The following is an 18,898-nucleotide window of genomic DNA, read 5'->3' as shown; positions in this document are numbered from 1 at the left end:
TGAGCAAGCTGATCTGGCACGAAGTCATCCCAGCCTAGGTTCAGTCTGCACAGCTCTTGCAGGATCTTCTTCACTGGCAGAACCACTGGAACCATGGTCACCAATGGATTGTAGATCAAGCTCACAATGGATCCCTCTTCTGGTGAGGGTCTTGGATGACAACTCTGAACTTGAAGGTGTCAGACTGGACATTCAGTCACTGTAGTAGCTGACGTGTATAGTGTTGAATCATCCGCATACATATACACACTGGCTTTACTCAAAGATTGAAAAAGTAAGGAGCCTAGACAGTTGCCCTGGGGAATTCCTGATTTTACTTGGATTATGTTGGATGGCTTCCATTGAAGAACACCCTCTGTGTTCTGTTAGACAGGTAACTCTTTATACACAATATAGTAGGGGTGTAAAATCATAACACATATGTTTTTCCAGCAGCAGACTATGATTGATAATGTCAAAAGCTGCACTGAAGTCTAACAAAACAGACCCCACAATCTTTTGATCATCAATTTCTCCCAGCCAATCATCAGGCATTTGTGTAAGTGCTGTGCTTGTTGAATGTCCTACCCTATAAGTGTGCTGAACAGCCGTTGTAAAATTGTAAAATAGCATTGTATCTGGTCAATGTCACGTTCCTGACCTTATTTCCTTTGTTCTGTATTGTTTAGTTGGTCAGGACGTGAGCTGGGTGGGCATTCTATGTTATGTGTTTCTATGTTGGGTTCACTGTCAACTAGCCTGATATGGTTCTCAATCAGGGGCAGGTGTTTTACGTTTCCTCTGATTAAGAACCATATTAAGGTAGGCTGTTCTCACTGTTTGTTTGTGGGTGACTGTTGCTGTGTCTGTGTTTGTTTCACCACACGGTACTGTTTCGTTTCGTTCGTTCGTTTGTTCCTACCTGTTCGTGCGTTCATGTTTTATGTGTTCTCAAGTTCAGGTCTGTTAACGTCGTTTATTATTTTGTAGTTTGTTCAAGTGTTTTTTTCATCTTCGTTATTATTATTAAAATTATTATGTATTCAACCCACGCTGCGTTTTGGTCCGATCCTTGCTCCTCTTCAGACGAGGAGGAAGACGAGCGTTACAGTCAACACACAATGTTTTCCAAAGGTTTACTAATGGTTGGTAACAAGACTCAGTTATTTGAGTCAGTTAAGGGGGCTTTACTATTCCTAGGTAGCGGAATTACTTTTGCTTCCCTCCAGGCCTGGGGGCACACACGTTCTAGTAGGCTAATTTGAAAATATGTCAAATAGGAGTGGCAATATCATCCGCTATAAGTAATTTTCCATCCAAGTTGTCAGACCCCAGTGGCTTGTCATTGTTGATAGACAATGTTTTTTTTCACCTCTTCCACACTCACTTTTCAAAATGAAAATGCTTGTTTTTCATAATTTGGTCAGATATCCTTGGATGTGTAGCTTCAGCTACTGTATGTGAAATTTAAAAATAAATAAAAAATAAATAAAAGGAAGCCACCTCAAGCCTATAATCCTCAGCAAGCAAACAATTTCCATATTGGAACTCCAGTTTGTCCCGAAACAAAGTGTAGTACATACAACTCCGATAGCTCCTATTTCTCCAGACAAAGAGGGCTCCATTGCAAAACTCATCCGGGAATAACTTTGTTAGCTTGATGGATTGGTCAATTGGCAAACCACAGTGTACAGTGGTTCTTCCTTTAAAAGTTGCAGTGTACTGCAGCATAGCTTGCGGGGTGCCTCAGAATTCTATGGCATGTTATTTAAGTGTCAGCCATTGTTGCCAGAATGTCGCAATTTACCACAATCTATCACAAACGGTTGTGGCATAAGCTCAAAACTTTTAGAGGAAGAACCACTGTATGGGCTGCTGAATTTGTACTGAAAAAGGAGAACCGACAACGGGCAGCAGGGCCAGAACCTGGTCCCCTGGACTAAATTGCCACGGCTCAGTTTGCCGGTCAAACAACCTTTTCATCCTCACCTGAGAGGATGCTAGTTTTTCTTTAGCCATTTCACAAGCTACATACAACCTGCGTCAAAAACCACTAACATATGACAACAAATTTGGGAAAGGCTCAACCACCTTCCAATCATCCTTTAATACAGCAAGGGGACCACGCACAGTATGACCAAAAACAAGGTCATTAGGACTGAGTTGTGCTCTCTTGTGATACTTTAACAGCGAGTAGCAACCAGGGTAACCCCTCTTCCCAGTCACATTCTAATTCAGTGCAGTACGCATATAACAGTGACTTCAAAGTCTAATGAAAACGGTCAAGGGCCCTTGACACTGTGCAGGATAAGCACTGGCCTGATTATGTTATATACGCACGTATCGCAAGACTTGTGCAAATATGTGCGAAGTGAAGTTGGAACCCTGATCAATCTGAATCGCCTTAATGTACGTATTCCGAAAATTGAGATGAACTGTGACAAAGCCTTCACAACAGACTTAATGGTAATGTTGCAAAGTGGATAGGCTGCGGGATATCTCATAGCCTGACAACACAGTTAACATGTAGGTGCGACCAGCTTTAGAACGGGGTAAGGGTCCAAAACAATCAATAATCAAATGCTAAAATGGCTAGCCTGTAACAGAAATCGGTTGTATTGGGACTGGATTTAACATCTCATTAGGCTTCCCAGACAGCTGACAAACATGGCATGTTTTGATGTAAGAGGAAATGTCTTTAAACGAGGCCAACAAAAATGACGCAAAATTCAATCATAGGTTTTACTAACCCCAAAGTGAACAGAAAGGTCATGAGATGTTTTCAAATCTAGATCTCGAAGCTAAGAAGGAAACGATCTGAACAATAGCGTCACCCACAACTTTTGCTGTGAGGCATCCATTTCCTCACCAACAACTGATCTTGAATGTAGTAACCCTGGGCAGCACTCCTTACCTCCTCACCCAGAAGTACTTGATCAAATTAACCTTTTAAGGTAGGATCAGCAGACTGCTCCATCACAAGATCAATACAGGACATAGGCAAAGGTAAATAATTTAATGTATTATCAAACTGTTCGGCTATGTGTTGTGTAAGTTCCGTTTTGACCGTAGTGTCAGCACAGGTCATAGCACGAGTCACAGCACATGCAGAGAATACCTCCAGGAATCGCATATAAGGCCCTCCCCCGCCCTCCTTTCGGAAAAGCTGACCACGACTCCATTTTGTTGCTTCCAGCCTACAAACAGAAACTCAAACAAGAAGCTCCCTCGCTCACGTCTGTTCAACGCTGGTCCGACCAATCTGATTCCACGCTTCAAGACTGCTTCGATCACGCTGATTGGAATATGTTCCGCATTGCGTCCAACAACAATATTGACGAATACGCTGATTCGGTAAGCGAGTTCATTAGAAAGTGCATTGACGATGTCGTACCCACAGCAACGATTAAAACATTCCCAAACCAGAAACCGTGGATTGACGGCAGCATTCGCGTGAAACTGAAAGCGCGAACCACTGCTTTTAACCAGGGCAAGGTGACCGGAAACATGACCGAATACAAACAGTGTAGCTATTCTCTCCGCAAGGCAATCAAACAAGCTAAGTCCCAGTATAGAGACAAAATAGAGTTGCAATTCAACAGCTCAGACACAAGAGGTATGTGGCAGGGTCTACAGTCAATCACGGATTACAAAAAGAAAACCAGCCCCGTCGCGGACCAGGATGTCTTGCTCCCAGACAGGCTAAATAACTTTTTTGCTCGCTTTGAGGACAATACAGTGCCACTGACACGGCCCGCTATCCAAACCTGCGGGCTCTCCTTCACTGCAGCCGAGGTGAGTAAAACATGGCTGGTGAGTTTACGGACATATTCAATCAATCCTTATCCCAGTCTGCTGTTCCCACATGCTTCAAGAGGGCCACCATTGTTCCTGTTCCCAAGAAAGCTAAGGTAACTGAGCTAAACGACTACCGCCCGTAGCACTCACTTCCGTCACCATGAAGTGCTTTGAGAGACTAGTCAAGGACCATATCACCTCCACCCTACCGGACACCCTAGACCCACTCCAATTTGCTTACCGACCCAATAGGTCCACAGACGACACAATCGCAACCACACTGCACACTGCCCTAACCCATCTGGACAAGAGGAATACCTATGTGAGAATGCTGTTCATCGACTACAGCTCAGCATTTAACACCATAGTACCCTCCAAACTCGTCATCAAGCTCGAGACCCTGGGTCTCGACCCCGCCCTGTGCAACTGGGTCCTGTACTTCCTGATGGGCTGCCCCCAGGTGGTGAGGGTAGGTAACAACATCTCCACCCCGCTGATCCTCAACACTGGGGCCCCACAAGGGTGCATTCTGAGCCCTCTCCTGTACTCCCTGTTCACCCACGACTGCGTGGCCATGCACGCCTCCAACTCAATCATCAAGTTTGCGGACGACACTACAGTGGTAGGCTTGATTACCAACAACGACGAGACGGCCTACAGGGAGGAGGTGAGGGCACTCGGAGTGTGGTGTCAGGAAAATAACCTCACACTCAACGTCAACAAAACAAAGGAGATGATTGTGGACTTCAGGAAACAGCAGAGGGAGCACCCCCCTATCCACATCGACGGGACAGTAGTGGAGAAGGTGGAAAGTTTTAAGTTCCTCGGTGTACACATCACGGACAAACTGAATTGGTCCACCCACACAGACAGCGTTGTGAAGAAGGCGCAGCAGCGCCTCTTCAACCTCAGGAGGCTGAAGAAATTCGGCTTGTCACCGAAAGCACTCACAAACTTCTACAGATGCACAATCGAGAGCATCCTGTCGGGCTGTATCACCGCCTGGTACGGCAACTGCTCCGCCCACAACCGTAAGGCTCTCCAGAGGGTAGTGAGGTCTGCACAACGCATCACCGGGGGCAAACTACCTGCCATCCAGGACACCTACACCACCCGATGTCACAGGAAGGCCATAAAGATCATCAAGGACAACAACCACCCGAGCCACTGCCTGTTCACCCCCGCTATCATCCAGAAGGCGAGGTCAGTACAGGTGCATCAAAGCAGGGACCGAGAGACTGAAAAACAGCTTCTATCTCAAGGCCATCAGACTGTTAAACAGCCACCACTAACATTTAGCGGCCGCTGCCAACATACTAACTCAACTCCAGCCACTTTAATAATGGGAATTGATGGAAATTATGTAAAAATGTACCACTAGCCACTTTAAACAATGCCACTTAATATAATGTTTACATACCCTACATTACTCATCTCATATGTATATGTATATACTGTACTCTATATAATCTACTGCATCTTGCCATCTTTATGTAATACATGTATCACTAGCCACTTTAAACTATGCCACTTTATGTTTACATACCCTACATTACTCATCTCATATGTATATACTGTACTCTATACCATCTACTTCATCTTGCCTATGCCGTTCTGTACCATCACTCATTCATATATCTTTATGTACATATTCTTTATCCCTTTACACTTGTGTGTATAAGGTAGTAGTTGTGGAATTGTTAGGTTAGATTACTTGTTGGTTTTACTGCATTGTCGGAACTAGAAGCACAAGCATTTCGCTACACTCGCATTAACATCTGCTAACCATGTGTATGTGACAAATAACATTTGATTTGATTTGATCTCTGTACGTTTTCATCGATAATCCCTACATGGGATGGGGTATGAGAAACCACCAGAGGAGATGCATCACGCCAGACACAACTGCTGGCTAAGTTGTTAACCAAAATCACATGAACACTGTCAACGGGCAGAAAAGGGACACATCCTAATGGAAAGCTCACCTTGGACTAGGTCAGATATAAGTTTGACTTTGTGCAAGGGTACAGACAATGTATTCAAACCTATCCCTTGAATCAGGACACTGGTTTCTGTATCTGTCTCCAGAGAAAAGGGCAGAACAGACTCCAAAATAAACGATTCAGAGGCACCAGTGTCTCGCAGAATCTTTACTGGCACTTGCACATCACTTCCCAATAGTGAAACATAACCCTCTGACAAATGGCAAATAATAAGTACTAAAAGGTGTGGACAATTCTTGAGCTTGCACAACAGGATTAACATGAGGAACAGGCCCAGCTAACGCAACAGGTTAAATTTCTGCTGGCCAATCTGCTTACCTTTTTACCAAAGACAGGACATTCATTCTTCCAGTGGTCTTTACCTTGACAATAATTACAGATTTTACTTACATCATTCTGTCCACATGAACCATGTTCGGATCTAGATGGAAATGCGTCATTACCAGAAACAAAGGAATTTGCTGAGCGAATGTCACGTTCCTGACCTGTTTTCTCTTGTTTTGTATGTGTTTATTGGTCAGGGCGTGAGCTGGGTGGGCATTTCTACGTGTTGTGTTTCTATGTTGGGTTAAAGGGTTGCCTGGTATGGCTCTCAATTAGAGGCAGGTTTTTGGCATTTCCTCTGATTGAGAGTCATATTAAGGTAGGTTGTTCTCACTGTTTGTTTGGGGGTGATTGTCTCCTGTGTTTTCCATGTCTGTGCACCACACGGGACTGTTTTGGTTGTTCGGTTCGTTTATTGTAGTCCGTGCCTGTTCGTGAGTTCTGCGTGTTTTATGTAAGTTCCACGATCAGGTCTGTCTACGTTGTTTGTTTGTTATTTTGTATAAGTCAAGTATAGTTCGTGTCAGTCTTCGTCTTTTCAATAAATTCATTATGTCAACATACCTCGCTGCGTATTGGTCCACCGATCCTTCTCTCCTCGCCTCGTCCGAGGAGGAGGAAGACGACAGCCGTAACAGCGAAATCCACTTGAAATGTTCCTCTGTCCCCAATCGCGCATACGGGACCCCCAAAACTGCTTTTGTGGGTCAATACGTACTCATCTGCCAAAACAGCAGCTTCAGATGCAGTCCGTACTTTATGTTCATTTATATAGGTAGCAAGACGATCGGGGACAGATTCTTTAAATTGTTCGAGGACAAACAGGTTACACAAATCTTCAAAACTAGTGACTGCTGACGCAGTACACCAACGATTGAATTGAGTTACCAAATCCTGTGAAAACTCAACATGGGACTGTTTTTCACCTTTCTTCAACATTCTGAAACGTTGTCGATACGCTTCAGGGACCAACTCGTAAACATGCAGAAGAGCAGTTTTAACCTTTACGTAATCGTCGGCATCTATAGCGCTAAGACATGAGTAAGCCTCCTAAGCCTTACCGGTCAAAGACACTGTAGTGTCAAAGTACGGTCTGCATCAGGCCAAGCCTAAGAGTCTGCTACACGTTCAAATAACATAAAAAATAGATCAGGATCCTTTTCAGTAAATTTAGGCAACAACCAGAGATTACCAGCAACATCAAAGACGGAGAACGACCAAGGGAAGAGCGTCCCATTGGGGAGCTTGAGTAGTCATTCTCAAAAAGAATTCACATGAAAACTTGCCTTCTCTGACAAGTTCTAACCCCTGATGTTGCAACCATAGTTTAGCTTGTTCCGAATTCTCATTCAACCGTTCCAAATCAAGTAATTTTTGCGGTTTCAACCTTTCCAGATCTTTGTCATGATTTAGCTGCAATAAAAGTAACTCATTTTTTTGCTTGAATGTCAAACTAGCTCTAGACACAATTGCTACATCCAGTACAGCTGGACTAGGTTCACTCAATTCTGCCTTCAAAATAACAGCTGAAAGCAAATTAGCTGACAGAATAGACCTCACTATATCTTTGAGATACAGTGTCACTAATCTCAACATGATAATACTCACTCAACTTCAAAAGCAGTTCCTTCGTAAACTGCATAAGCAACTCTTCAGAAGGAGTATGGATAAAATCCTCAATCGATGCCATAATGCTACTACAAAATTAACAGAATAAAACCCAAACTTTTAAAATGTGGCACTATGTCCAACCAACCTTACACCATGTGTAACCATGCCAGCCCAGGACCTCCACATCCAGCTTCTTCACCTGCGGGATTGTCTGAGACCAGTCAACCGAACAGCTGATTAAACTGTGGGTGTGTACAACCAAAGAAATTCTGAACAAACTGTCAGAAACCGTCTCAGGGAAGCTCATCGCGTGCTTGTTGTCCTTACCAGGGTCTTGACCTGACCGCAGTTTGGTGTTGTAACCGACTTCAGTGGGCAAATATTCACCTTCGATGGACACTATACCAGGCAGATGGCAGACAGCGTGTATGGTGTTGTGTGGGCGAGCGGTTTGCTGATGTCAATATTGTGAACAGAGTGCCCCATGGTGGTGGTGGGGTTATGGTATGGGCAGGCATAAGTTACAGACATTGAATACAATTGCATTTTATCGATCGCAGTGCTAGCTGTGCCACCAGAGACTCTGGGTTCGAGCCCAGGCTCTGACGCAGCCGGCCGCGACTGGAAGGTCCATAGGGCGACGCACAATTGGCCTAGCGCCGTCTGGGTTAGGGAGGGTTTGGCTGGTAGGGATATCCTTGTCTCATCGCGCACTAGCGACTCCTGTGGCTGGCCGGACGCAGTGCACGCTGCCCAGGGTCCCTGCTCATCTGTGTGAACGTGCCTTAGGTATGCTGCAAGGAGGCATGAGGACTGCAGATGTGGCCAGGGCAAGGAATTGCAATGTCCGTACAGTGAGACACCTAAGACAGGGAGACAGGACGGAAAGCTGATCGTCCTCGCAGTGGCAGACCACATGTAATAACACCTTCACAGGATCGGTACATCCGGACATCACACCTGGGGGACAGGCACAGGATGGCAACAACAACTGCCCGAGTTACACCAGGAACACACAATCCCTCCATCAGTGCTCAGACTGTCCACAATAGACTGAGAGAGGCTGATCTGATAGCTTGTAGGCCTGTTGTAAGGCAACAGGTGCAGTGATCTGTGAGCTGCTCTGACATCTGGTGCTTAAAGTTAGTGAGGGAGATATGAGTCTCCAGCTTCAGTGATTTTTGCAATTTGTTTTCAATTATTGGCAGCAGAGAACTGGAAGGAAAGGCGGCCAAAGGAGGAATTGGCGTTGGGGGGGACCAGTGAAATATAACTGCTGGAGCGCGTGCTACGGGTGGGTGTTGCTATGGTGACCAGTGAGCTGAGATAAGGCAGGGTTTTACCTAGCAAAGACTTATAGATGACCTGGAGCCAGTGTGTTTGGCAACGAATATAAAGCGAGGGCCAGCCAATGAGAGCATAAAGGTCACAGTGGTGGGTAGTATATGGGGATTTGGTGACAAAGCGGGTGGCACTGTGATAGACTGCATCCAATTTGCTGAGTAGGGTGTTGGAGGCTATTTTGTAAATGACATCGCCGAAGTCAAGGATCGCAGGATATTCAGATTTACGAGGGTATGTTTGACAGCATGAGTGAAGGAGGCTTTGTTGCAAAATAGCACGCCGATTTCTAGATTTAATTTTGGATTGGAGATGCTTAATGTGAGTCTGGAAGGAGCGTTTACAGTCTAACCAGACACCTAGGTATTTGTAGTTGTCCACATATTCTAAGTCAGAACCATCCAGAGTAGTGATGCTGGACGGGTGGGCAGGTGTGGGCAGCGATCGGTTGAAGAGCATGCATTTAGATTTACTAGCGTTTAAGAGCAGTTGGAGGACACGGAAGGAGAGTTGTATGACATTGAAGCTCGTCTGGAGGTTAGTTAACACAGTGTCCAAAGAAGGGCCAGAAGGATACAGAATGGTGTCGTCTGTGGAAGAGGTGGATCAGAGAATCACCAGCAACAAGAGCGACATCATTGATGTATACAGAGAAGAGAGTCGGCCTGAGAATTGAACCCTCTGGCACCCCCATAGAGACTGCCAGAGGTCCGGACAACAGGCCCTCCGATTTGACACACTGAACTCTATCTGAGAAGTAGTTGGTGAACCAGGAGCCTATGTGAAGTCATCCTGACCCAGTAGTTGTGGCATTACCCTTTCTAGAAATTCTTCTTTCGGGGAAATGTTGGGGAAAACTACGAAAAGAAGATTTGACAGGCAACTGAAGTCCTCCATCCCATAACATGTTTCAATAAGCCCTGTAATGATATATTTTCTGAGGCTTTTCTTGTGTGATTTCCTCCAGAGTTAACCCATTTTAAGCCTTCTCCAAACGTTTGTTTGGCGAGTTCAGTCATATTAGAGCGTTCTATGTTCTTTTTTCTATGTTTGTATTTCTTTGTTTTGGTCGGGTATGGTTCTCAATCAGGGACAGCTGTCTATCGTTGTCTCTGATTGGGAACCATACTTAGGTAGCTTTTTCCCACATGGTTTTTGTGGGTAGTTATTTTCTGTTTTGTGTTTCTGCACCTGACAGAACTCTTCGTTGTCGTTTTGCTCTTTGTTATTTTGTTCAAGTGTTTTTTGAAAATAAATCATGAACACTTACCACGCTGCGCTTTGGTCCACTCCTTCTTCATCGGACGACCGTTACATATTAGCTTTTATACTTTCGGATATTTTCTTCATCTGCTTAGACAGTTTCTCATTATCAGTGCAAATTTCTGTTAGTGGTGTCTCTAAACTCACTTTAGTCGATTTGTCAATTACTTGGTCCATGGTCACATTGTTTCGCTGTGTTTGTTTGTCCCTATTTCTAGATCTAGTATTTGCCATAGTATGTACACTGAACAAAAATATAAACGCAACATGTAACCATTTGAAAGATTTGACTGAGTAACAATTCGTATACGGAAATCAGTCAAATGAAATCAATCCATTAGGCCCTAAATCTATGGATTTCACGACTGGGAATACTAATATGCGTCTGTTGGTCATAGGCACAGTACCTAAAAAAAAAAGTAGCGGTGTGAATCAGAAAAACAGTCAGTATCTGATGTGACCACCATTTGCCTCATACAGCACGACATATCTCCTTCACATAGATTGGATCAGGCTGTTGATTGTGGCCTGTGGAATGTTGTCTCATTCCTCTTCAATGGCTAGCCCGAAGTTGCTGGATATTGGCGGGAACTGGAACACACTGTCGTACACATCGATCCAGAGCATCCCTAATATGCTCAATGTGTGACATGTCTGGTGAGTATGCAGGCCATGGAAGAACTGGGAAATTTTCAGGGTCCAGGAAATGTGTACAGATCCTTGCGACATTGGGCATCATGCTGAAACATGAGGTGTGATGGCGGCGGATGTATGGCACGGCAATGGGCCTTAGGATCTCACCATTGTATCTCTGTGGATTCAAATTGCCATCGATAAAACGTAATTGTGTTAGTTGTCCGTAGCTTACTCCTGCCCACACTATAACGCCACCATGGGGCACTCTGTTCACAATGTTGACATCAGCAAACCACTCAACGCCATACACGCTGCCTGTCATCTGCCCGATACGGTTGAAACCGGAATTCATCAATGAAGAGTACACTTCTCCAGCTTACCAGTGGCAAAAGTGTGCTAAGCTGTCATCAAGGCGAATGATGGCTACTTTGAAGAATCTAAAATCTAAAATATATTTTGATTTGTTTAACACTTTTTTGTTACTACATGATTTCATATGTGTTATTACATAGTTTTGATGTCTTCACTATTATTCTACAATGTAGAAAATAGTAAAAATAAAGAAAAACCGTTGAATGACTAGATGTGCCCAAACTTTTGACTGGTACTGTGTGTTTGTTCAGTCAAGTTATTTTCTATTTAAGAGGCATGTTTTCATAAAGAAAGGGAAGGCCAAACGGATCACCTTCACCTGACTACCTCCCAGTCACCATACTTGGAATCCTGATTACATAATAGATTGACAGATTCAGCAACATTGATGGGAATAGGGTAATATACTATTACAGTAATGTTTAGTATCTGGCACCCATCAGGAGGACTCCACTTCCTGGTTCCAACAAATACAAAGACCTCACTGTTTTAGGCAATTCCCAGAGCCCTGCATGATAACAATATCCAGAGCACAACAGCCTTGTAGCTGACGCATTATGCCTGAGACCAAAAGTTTTTAATGACCACATGACTAGTCAAATCTCTGGACCCTAACTTCAAAGATGAGATATAATGAAATGTATTGTTGCTCAGGGGATATTTAGAATAACACAACTCATATGTATAACAAGCACACAGCCGCATGTAAGTGGGGTCCAGTCTGACAGTAAATGCACTCTGTTTTCATTTTCTTGCATTGCATTCAATACTCATTAGGGACATTCAGAGGGAGAGAGAGTTATAATTGGTTATAATGCACACACACATACACTAGCACTAAAACAGGAAGGTCAAAGTGTCACACCCTGATCTGTTTCACCTGTCCTCGTTATTGTCTCCACCCCCTCCAGGTGTCACTTGTTTTCCTCAGTGTATTTATCCCTGTGTTTCCTTTCTCTCTGTGCCAGCTCATCTTGTATGTCCAAGCCCACCAGCGTTTTTTCCCGTTTTCCTGCTTTGCCTTTTCTCCTTTTTCTAGTCCTCCTGGTTTTGACCCTTGCCTGTTCTGGACTCATTACCCACCTGCTTGTCCATTCTGCCTACCCTGACCCCAAGCCCGCCTGCCACTCTGTACCCCCTGGACTCTGATCTGGTTATGACCTTTTGCCTGTCCACGACCATTCTCTTGCCTAGTCCCTTTGGATTTATTAAACATCTTAAACTCTAACCATCTGTCTCCTGTGTCTGCATTTGGGTTTCGCCTAGTGTCACGATACAAAGAAACAAAGACGGGTTCCCAGATGCATTCAGTTGTTTCAGGCAACCCCTCCCACAAATCGCACACACATCAGTATGCTATAGTCTCGTTCTGGGGTGTACCTAACAGCAATGGAATGCAGTGAGCTTTTACACATCCGGCCTGAGGGGATGGTAATGTGTACTGTACTGAGCTGAACTGTACCGTTGTGTGTGTGTGTGTGTGTGTGAAGGTCTGGGAGAGAGAAAGAGGGGGGGGGGGGTCAGAGAGAATTTGTGTGTGTGAGGTCAGAGAGGTGAAAGGTTCCATGTGAGAGAGATTCATGATGGGCTGTGATTAACAGTGTATAGAGTGTGTGTGTGCGTGAGGATCTGGGTGGATTGCTGGCATTGGTATCAACCTGGGGGAGAATTTCTTCACCCTCCCCCCATCCCCCTCTCTCTCTTTCACACGCATGGACATGCGCACAAGCACGTACACACAGTCTGTCTGGCCTATGTTTGTTTTACTATCCTTATGTGGACCAAACAATTTATTCCCATTCAAAATCCTTTACCTAACCCCTAACGCTAACCCTAACCTTAACACTAAACCTCCTATACCTCACCCCTAACCCTAATTGTAACCATTAACCTAACCCCTAAAATATATTTTTTCCTTGTGGTGACCAGCTAAATGTCCCAACTTGTTAGAATTCTCCTCGTTTTACTATCCTTGTGAGGACTTATGGTCCCCACAAGGATAGTAAAACCAAACACACACAAGGTTCCCATTCTCTATGCGCCTTATGTTTAGTCTGGGGTTCGTTTCCAGGAAAGAGGTGCTTTATTTTTGTAGAATTTTTATGACGTGACTGTGTGTGTGTATGTGTGCCTGTGTTTGTGAGAGAGAGAGAGGAAAGATGAGAGAGCAGAAACAACAACATCAACACACTGTGCCCATGTCATTTATTTGTGTCATTCTGTCTTCTCTTTTTTCTAGTTTTGGTTCCTCCGTTTCCTGTCTTCTTCCCGGTAACCGATGATGAGGAATGTGTGTGTGTGTGTCAGATGAGCAACACAGGCACGACTGACGCACACAGACTACCAAACAGGAACAATCAGCCTTCCTTCCTAAAACACACCAAAATAACCCTGAAGCGAGAATACACACACACAGGGACGCACAAACAATCTCACGCACTCTACACAGGCCGGTTAATAGTGACTAACTTTATATTTCCCTAAAGTATCTGGATAATGGTGATGGAATCTAGGTTATAGTCTATAGCTGAGAGAATTTCTACTTCTCTCTTCCCCTCACAACTACTGGACTGGAACAAAACCCTGCAGGAGGTTAGCTCTCCAGGAGGAGGGTTGGACACCCTACCATTTTACACATTCCACCATGTAGCTGCATGGATATATACATTAATGTATCCCTAACATCCGGTGCTTGACTTGGACTGAAATAGGTGCTGGTACTTAATTTGGATGCCTGTACTGTTTATATTTAGGTGCAAGAGCTCCTCAATACTTTTGAAGCAATATTCTATAAGAGGAACAGGAGCTCAAGCAGTAGAAAATTTGAGGTGCCGGTACCCAAGTCAACTACTGCTAACATCTTATGTCCTTCCTACAGTATCAATACTTGGCTGAATCCTTTACATGCCTATACTGTAGTATGTAACAGAGTCCTTATTCAGCTGACCAGGGACTCAAACCCAAATTCAAAACACGTCAACCGTGTTTCTATGCTGGCATGCCCAGGAATATGGGGGCCGGTAGGATGAATCCCCCATTTAACTATGAATCTGGACTTCACTATAGGGTTCCAGTAAAGGGTCTTAGTTAGCCGATCAGTTCTGACGGGAAAGCCGTTACAGGAAAGACGTTTGATTGGCCAATCATCAGTCCCTCAGTTACAGCCAGGTTCTGAGAAAGTTGGAGAGGGATTCCAGGAATCTGGATTTACCGTCCGCAACATTCCATCACTCACAGCACAACATCAGCAGAGAGAGGGAGGGAGAGGGGAGAGGAGTAGAAGGGGGATGGAGAGAGAGAGGGGATAGAGAGAGTGAGGAGAGAGAGAGGGGCGTACAAAGAGACAGATGAATGTAGACCAAATGGGAAGCATATTCAGTTGGTCATATGCATGCTTTTGTATGCTCCAACAGACATGTACAGGACTGTACAGCATTTCCATATATAGTGAACAAAAATATAAACGCAACATGCAACAATTTCCAGTTACAGTTCATATAAGGAAATGAGTCAATTGACAAAAATTCATTAGGCCCTAATCTATGGATTTCAATTGACTTGGCAGGGGCGCAGCCATGGGTGGACCTGGGAGGGCATAGGCCCACCCACTGGGGAGCCAGGCCCAGCCAATCAGAATGAGTTTTCCCTCACAAAAAGGCTTAAATACAGACAGAAATACTCCTCAATTTCATCAGCTGTCTGGGTGGCTGGACTCTGGGTGGCTGGACTGGGTGGCTGGATCCCGCAGGTGAAGAAGCCGGATGTGGAGGTCCTGGGCTGGTGTGGTTACATGAGGTCTGTGGTTGTGAGGCTGGTTGGACATACTGCCAAATTCTCTAAAAGGACGTTGGAGGCTGCTTATGGTAGAGAATTGAACATTCAATTATCTGGCAGCAGCTTTGGTGGACATTCCTGCAGTCAACATGCCAATTGCACGCTTCCTCAAAACTTGAGACATCTGTGGCATTGTGTTTTGTGACAAAACTGCACATTTTAGAGTGGCCTTTAATTGTCCCCAGCACAAGGTGCACCTGTGTAATGATCATGCTGTTTAATCTGCTTCTTGATATGCCAGACCTGTCAGGTGGATGGATTATCTTGGCAAAGAAGAAATGCTCACTAACAGGGATGTAAACAAATATGTGCACCAAATTTGTGAGAAATACGTTTTTTGTGCTTATGGAAAATTACTGGGATCTTTTATTTCAGCTCATGAAACATGGAACCAATACTTTATATGTTGTGTTTATATGTTTGTTCAGTTTAGTGTCATTATCAAATGAGACAATCTTACTACTGGTACTGAAATTAGTAATCTCTTTCTCCCCCAGTTTACATACCAGTTTGTTTGTTGGCTTATCACTTATGGTACGTCTGTGGAATGTGTGTGTGTGTGTGTGCATTAACCTTCCTATAAGGGTAAATGGCCTGTTCCTCCACACCCTTCTCTTTACTGTGAGGGATGTCATTCATTTCCCTCTCCCCCTAACACACACATGCACTCACGCACGCACGCACACACACACACACACACACACACACACACACACACACACACACACACACACACACACACACACACACACACACACACACACACACACACACACACACACACACACACACACACACACACACACACACACACACACACTCACACACTCACACACACACACACACACACACACACATATTACTGTGGGATGTCATTTGCTCCCAGGAGGAGAAACACAGGGTCTGTTTCCAGCAGAGAAGAGAACATCACCTGACCCTCTGAGAGCCAATCAGGGAGCAGTATGGAGACTGAGCCCCCAGTACAGCTGGTTTATAGGTCTCCACTTCAGAGAAGTCACATGACTTACCAGAGAAAGAGAGAGAGAGAGAATTGAATTGAATTGAGAGAGCGAGAGAAAGGGGGGAGAGAGAGGGCGCTAGCTGTAGAGAGAGGAGGGTTGAAAATGGGTTAAATGGGGGAAAAGGGGACAAGGGGAGAAGAGAGAAAGAGGGGGAGGAAAGAGGGAAAGGGGGAGAAACAGGGGGTAGATGCTGGTACGTAGAAATGGGTATTTGAAATGACTTCAGTATTCAAATAATATCATGATATTTCTTCGGATATCTGGATAGTTGAAATACATGTGTTTTAAAGATATATATATTTTTAACTTCAATTGAGACTCGAGAAAGAGAATCGGTGCGCTGCGCTCTGACAGGCTATATGTGGCATCGAGGAAGAGAAAGTAGCCAAACCGACTCATGCTAGTTAGACAATCTATGGCAGCAACAAGTTTGTCTATCATACCACCTAGTAGTGCCAGCTCAGTGGCCTTCTGGCTAGAGTGTCTGCCCTGAGATTGGAAGGTAGTGAGTTCGATCCCTGGCCGAGTCGTACCAAAGACTGTAAAAACGGGACCTGATGAGTCTCTGCTTGGCACTCAGCAATAAGGAGATAGATTTGGGGTAAAGGTCCTGTGATAGGCTTGTACACCCCCCTGTCCAGGGGGTGTACTTGTACATCAAGCTGCCTCATACTACAGAAACAGGAGATAGGGCAGGAGCCTATGAGCCATTCTGGCTCGTGCAAGGATACTTACATCTAGCAGTGCCTGTCTTGACTGCATCAAATTGTTGTAAAGAAGCTAGCTAATTGAGACTATTATGCTGCAATCCCTGTCCATTGTCTACAGCAACACCATTCATATGAAACAACAGCCTACTGTTTGATTGATCATTGTAGCCTACTCCTTCTCATTTAGCCAAGTTAATTCATTTTGCATTGATTAGCTCCCTCTTCACTGGCTACACATAGAGCCTCTGACTGTAGTGCTGCTTTGATTGACCGACAATAACAACATCGTGAAGCATGGAGGAGGAGGTGTGATGGTGTGGGGGTGCTTTGCTGGTTACATTGTCTGTGATTTATTTAGAATTCAAGGCACACTTAACCAGCATGGCTACCACAGCGTTCTGCAGCGATACGCCATCCCATCTGGTTTGCGCTTAGTGGGACTATCATTTGTTTTTCAACAGGACAATGGCACAACACACCTCCAGGCTGTGTAAGGGCTATTTGACTAAGAAGGAGAGTGATGGAGTGCTGCATCAGGTAACCTGGCCTCCACAATCACCTGACCTCACCCCAATTGAGATGGTTTGGGATGAGTTGGACCGCAGAGTGAAGGAAAAGCAGCCAACAAGTGCTCAGTATAATATGTGGAACTCCTTCAAGACAGTTTGAAAAGCATTACAGGTGAAGCAAGTTGAGAGAATGCCAAGAGTGTGCAATATTGTAGAATATTTATTGAGGAAATGGAATGGGTATGACAAATTAGGATTCCGGAGGGGAATGAGAATGGACCAGATGAAGCAGAGGGCTGCAGATGAAGGATCCGGATGGGTGGACTCTGTGGCTTGGAATCTCAGGTACACATCATCGTCAGGCCGTCATAGTTAGACTGTTGTGGTGATGGCAATCCTCAAAAAGGGCACTCCAAGTTAGCCGGACCCTGGAGAGGAAGTGAGCTGTTCTGGACTGCAGGTGCTGAATGGTTGCCGATATAGTTGAGGTAGTACAGGCTTACGGACGAGATGCCAAAGGAGTGACCCAACCTTAGACCCCAGGAGAGCAAGCATAAGTGACGGTGGCAAGGAAGAAAACCTTGTGGAACCAGGCTCAGCTGGGGAGTTAATCCTCTTTTGGATGGGGGGGTAGGATTCGGTGTGTGTGGTAGATGGTGTCCGTGACATGAGGCAGTGACTGGAAGACTGTGCATGAGTAAATGCTGTTTCTGAGAGATGAGAATGTTGTGGGCTGTTGATGTCAAAGTGGATGCAGGAATGATAGGCTTCAGAGTACAAGCATCTGAAGAGTTGTATGCACTAGCGGTTCTGGGGGGGGGGGGGGGCTGTGCCCCTGACAACAATTTTGGGCCCCCCTAAATGTGGAGAATGAAGTAATTTTGACATAATTAATTTTTGCTATCGTTCTTTTTTTACATCCGTTATTAGACAGTGGCAACGATGATGATTATGAACATGGTCTTTTGCCTGCTAATGCCTGCAATGCAGTGAAGAAAACAATATGACAACAATAACGTCTAATGTAACTGACCCCTCTAACAGTACAACTAGCCTTAGCTTGGCCCCCCCATTTGAAATGGTCTAGAACCGCCACTGGTTGTATGGTGTGGGCTGGGATGCCCTGTCGAGATGCCATGGATGCAGCTCCGATGTGGAAAGAGTGTCCGGAGAATTGGCTAGCCGGATAGGCGTACAGGGATAGTATTTGTCTCAGATGGGAACCCTTGGCTTGGCGATGGAACAATATTCGGTGATGAATAGTGAATTGGATGGAAAAGCATGTAGAGATTATCTGAGCTGTAGGAAGTAGGTGAGTGGTTCTTAAGGGCTGAGGGTAGATGGTAGCGGGAACAGGTAGACGGGTGTGGTTCTTCCAAACTGATCAGTTTACGGTGTTTGAAGGTGAAGGTATCTTTGTCTAGGATGGTGATGTGTCTGACATGCTGAGATGATCAGAAACGATGTAGTTAGAAGATGAAAACGTATACTCGTAA

Source organism: Salvelinus fontinalis, chromosome 1 (genome assembly GCF_029448725.1).
Source record: "Salvelinus fontinalis isolate EN_2023a chromosome 1, ASM2944872v1, whole genome shotgun sequence".
Classification (NCBI taxonomy): Eukaryota; Metazoa; Chordata; class Actinopteri; order Salmoniformes; family Salmonidae; genus Salvelinus; species Salvelinus fontinalis.
This window is presented reverse-complemented; position numbering follows the sequence as displayed.